We start from the raw sequence: 5357 nt of genomic DNA on the forward strand, positions 1-5357 counted from the left end.
CCGGCACTCCGGTTTTCTCCGAAAACGCCCGGAACACTTCCGGTGTCCGAATATAGCCGTCCAATATATCAATCTTTATGTCTCGACCATTTCGAGACTCCTCGTCATGTCCGTGATCACATCCGGGACTCCGAACAAACTTCGGTACATCAAAACTTATAAACTCATAATAAAACTGTCATCGTAACGTTAAGCGTGCGGACCCTACGGGTTCGAGAACTATGTAGACATGACCTAGAACTATTCTCGATCAATAACCAATAGTGGAACCTGGATGTTCATATTGGCTCCTACATATTCTAAGAAGATCTTTATCAGTCAAACCGCATAACAACATATGTTGTTCCCTTTGTCATCGGTATGTTACTTGCCCGGGATTCGATCGTCGGTATCCAATACCTAGTTCAATCTCGTTACCGGCAAGTCTCTTTACTCGTTCTGTAATACATCATTTCATAACTAACTCATTAGTTACGATGCTTGCAAGGCTTAAGTGATGTGTATTACCGAGAGGGCCCAGAGATACCTCTCCGACAATTGGAGTGACAAAACCTAATCTCGAATTATGCCAACTCAACATGTACCTTTGGAGACACCTGTAGAGCACCTTTATAATCACCCAGTTACGTTGTGACGTTTGGTAGCACACAAAGTGTTCCTCCGGTAAACGGGAGTTGCACAATCTCATAGTTGTAGGAACTTTGTATAAGTCATGAAGAAAGCAATAGCAACATACTAAACGATCAAGTGCTAGGCTAACAGAATGGGTCAAATCAATCACATCATTCTCCTAATGATGTGATCTCGTTAATCAAATGACAACACATGTCGATGGTTAGGAAATATAACCATCTTTGATTAATGAGCTAGTCAAGTAGAGGCATACTAGTGACATTATGTTTGTCTATGTATTCACACATGTATCATGTTTCCGGATAATACAATTCTAGCATGAATGATAAACATTTATCATGATATGAGGAAATAAATAATAACTTTATTATTGCCTCTAGGGCATATTTCCTTCAGTCTCCCACTTGTACTAGAGTCAATAATCTAGATTTACATAGTAATGATTCTAACACCCATGGAGTCTTGGTGCTGATCATGTTTTGCTCGTGAGAGAGGCTTAGTCAACGGGTCTGCTACATTCAGATCCGTATGTATCTTGCAAATTTCTATGTCTCCCACTTGGACTTGGTCCTGGATGGAATTGAAGCGTCTCTTGATGTGCTTGGTCCTCTTGTGAAATCTGGATTCCTTTGCCAAGGCAATTGCACCAGTATTGTCACAGAAGATCTTCATTGGTCCCGATGCACTAGGTATAACACCTAGATCGGAAATGAACTCCTTCATCCAGACTCCTTCATTTGCTGCTTCCGAAGCAGCTATGTACTCCGCTTCACATGTAGATCCCGCCACGACGCTTTGTTTAGAACTGCACCAACTTACAGCTCCCCCGTTTAATAAAAATACGTATCCGGTTTGCGATTTAGAATCATCCGGATCAGTGTCAAAGCTTGCATCGACGTAACCATTTACGACTAGCTCTTTGTCACCTCCATATACGAGAAACATATCCTTAGTCCTTTTCAGGTATTTCAGGATGTTCTTGACCGCTGTCCAGTGATCCACTCCTGGATTACTTTGGTACCTCCCTGCCAAACTAATAGCAAGGCACACATCAGGTCTGGTACACAGCATTGCATACATGATAGATCCTATGGCTGAAGCATAGGGAACTCCTTTCATTTTCTCTCTATCTTCTGCAGTGGTCGGGCATTGAGTCTGATACAATTTTATACCTTGTAATACAGGCAAGAACCCTTTCTTTGCCTGATCCATATTGAACTTTTTCAACATTTTATCAAGGTACGTGCATTGTGAAAGTCCAATCAAGAGTCTTGATCTATCTCTATAGATCTTGATGCCCAATATGTAAGCAGCTTCACCGAGGTCTTTCATTGAAAAACTTTTATTCAAGTATCCTTTTATGCTATCCAGAAATTCTATATCATTTCCAATCAACAATATGTCGTCCACATATAATATTAGAAATGCTACAGAGCTCCCACTCACTTTCTTGTAAATACAGGCTTCTCCAAAAGTCTGTATAAAACCATATGCTTTGATCACACTATCAAAGCGTTTATTCCAACTCCGAGAGGCTTGCACCAGACCATAGATTGATCGCTGGAGCTTGCACACTTTGTTAGCTTCCTTAGGATCGACAAAACCTTCCGGTTGCATCATATACAACTCTTCTTCCAGAAATCCATTCAGGAATGCAGTTTTGACATCCATCTGCCATATTTCATAATCATAAAATGCGGCAATCGCTAACATGATTCGGACATACTTAAGCATCGCTACGGGTGAGAAGGTCTCATCGTAGTCAACCCCTTGAACTTGTCGAAAACCTTTCGTAACAAGTCGAGCTTTATAGACAGTTACATTACCATCAGCGTCAGTCTTCTTCTTAAAGATCCATTTATTCTCAATGGCTTGCTGATCATCGGGCAAGTCAACCAAAGTCCATACTTTGTTCTCATACATGGATCCCATCTCAGATTTCATGGCTTCTATCCATTTTGCGGAATCTGGGCTCATCATCGCTTCCTCATAGTTCGTAGGTTCATCATGGTCAAGTAACATGACTTCCAGAATAGGATTACCGTACCACTCTGGTGTGGATTTTACTCTGGTAGACCTACGAGGTTCAGTAGAAACTTGATCTAAAGTTTCATGATCAATATCATTAGCTTCCTCACTAATTGGTATAGGTGTCACAGAAACCGATTTCTGTGACGAACTACTTTCCAATAAGGGAGTAGATACAGTTATCTCATCAAGTTCTACTTTCCTCCCACTCACTTCTTTCGAGAGAAACTCTTTCTCTAGAAAGGATCCATTCTTAGCAACGAATGTCTTGCCTTCGGATCTGTGATAGAAGGTGTACCCAACATTCTCTTTTGGGTATCCTATGAAGACACATTTCTCCAATTTAGGTTCGAGCTTATCTGGTTGAAGTTTCTTCACATAAGCATCACAGCCCCAAACTTTAAGAAACGACAACTTTGGTTTCTTGCCAAACCACAGTTCATAAGGCGTCGTCTCAATGGATTTTGATGGTGCCCTATTCAACGTGAATGTGGCCGTCTCTAAAGCATAACCCCAGACCGATAGCGGTAAATCAGTAAGAGACATCATAGATCGCACCATATCTAGTAAAGTACGATTACGACGTTCGGACACACCATTTCGTTGTGGTGTTCCGGGTGGCGTGAGTTGCGAAACTATTCCGCATTGTTTCAAATGTAAACCAAACTCGTAACTCAAATATTCTCCTCCACGATCAGATCATAGAAACTTTATTTTCTTATTACGATGATTTTCCACTTCACTCTGAAATTCTTTGAACTTTTCAAATGTTTCAGACTTGTGTTTCATTAAGTAGATATACCCATATCTGCTCAAATCATCTGTGAAGGTGAGAAAATAACGATATCCGCCACGAGCTTCAACATTCATCGGACCACATACATCTGTATGTATGATTTCCAACAAATCTGTTGCTCTCTCCATAGTACCGGAGAACGGTGTTTTAGTCATCTTGGCCATGAGGCATGGTTCGCAAGTACCAAGTGATTCATAATCAAGTGATTCCAAAAGTCCATCAGTATGGAGTTTCTTCATGTGCTTTACACCGATATGACCTAAACGGCAGTGCCACAAATAAGTTGCACTATCATTATCAACTCTGCATCTTTTGGCTTCGACATTATGAATATGTGTATCACTACTATCGAGATTCAATAAAAATAGACCACTCTTCAAGGGTGCATGACCATAAAAGATATTACTCATATAAATAGAACAACCATTATTCTCTGATTTAAATGAATAACCGTCTCGCATCAAACAAGATCCAGATATAATGTTCATGCTCAATGCTGGCACCAAATAACAATTATTTAGGTCTAAAACTAATCCCGAAGGTAGATGTAGAGGTAGCGTGCCGACCGCGATCACATCGACTTTGGAACCGTTTCCCACGCGCATCGTGACCTCATCCTTGGCCAGTGCTCGCTTATTCTGTAGTCCCTGTTTCGAGTTGCAAATGTTAGCAACAGAACCAGTATCAAATACCCAGGTGCTACTGCGAGCTCTAGTAAGGTACACATCAATAACATGTATATCACATATACCTTTGTTCACCTTGCCATCCTTCTTATCCGCCAAATACTTGGGGCAGTTCCGCTTCCAGTGTCCAGTTTGCTTGCAGTAGAAGCACTCGGTTTTAGGCTTAGGTCCAGACTTGGGTTTCTTCTCTTGAGCAGCAACTTGCTTGCTGTTCTTCTTGAAGTTCCCCTTCTTCTTCCCTTTGCCCTTTTTCTTGAAACTAGTGGTCTTGTTGACCATCAACACTTGATGCTCCTTCTTGATTTCTACCTCCGCAGCCTTTAGCATTGCGAAGAGCTCGGGAATTATCTTGTTCATCCCTTGCATATTATAGTTCATCACGAAGCTCTTGTAGCTTGGTGGCAGTGATTGGAGAATTCTGTCAATGACGCTATCATCCGGAAGATTAACTCCCAGTTGAATCAAGTGATTATTATACCCAGACATTTTGAGTATATGCTCACTGACAGAACTATTCTCCTCCATCTTGCAGCTGTAGAACTTATTGGAGACTTCATATCTCTCAATTCGGGCATTTGCTTGAAATATTAACTTCAACTCCTGGAACATCTCATATGCTCCATGACGTTCAAAACGTCGTTGAAGACCCGGTTCTAAGCCGTAAAGCATGGCACACTGAACTATAGAGTAGTCATCAGCTTTGCTCTGCCAGACGTTCACAACATCTGGCGTTGCTCCTGCAGCAGGCCTGGCACCCAGCGGTGCTTCCAGGACGTAATTCTTCTATGCAGCAATGAGGATAATCCTCAAGTTACGGACCCAGTCTGTGTAATTGCTACCATCATCTTTCAACTTTGCTTTCTCAAGGAACGCATTAAAATTCAACGGAACAACAACACGAGCCATCTATCTACAACAAACATAGACAAGCAAAATACTATCAGGTACTAAGTTCATGATAAATTTTAGTTCAATTAATCATATTACTAAAGAACTCCCACTTAGACAGACATCTCTCTAGTCATCTAAGTGATCACGTGTTCCAAATCAACTAAACCATAACCGATCATCACGTGAGACGGAGTAGTTTTCAATGGTGAACATCACTATGTTGATCATATCTACTATATGATTCACGCTCGACCTTTCGGTCTCCGTGTTCCGAGGCCACATCTGCATATGCTAGGCTCGTCAAGTATAACCTGAGTATTCTG

The sequence above is a fragment of the Triticum dicoccoides genome, chromosome 6B, assembly GCF_002162155.2.
Source record: "Triticum dicoccoides isolate Atlit2015 ecotype Zavitan chromosome 6B, WEW_v2.0, whole genome shotgun sequence".
Lineage (NCBI taxonomy): Eukaryota > Viridiplantae > Streptophyta > Magnoliopsida > Poales > Poaceae > Triticum > Triticum dicoccoides.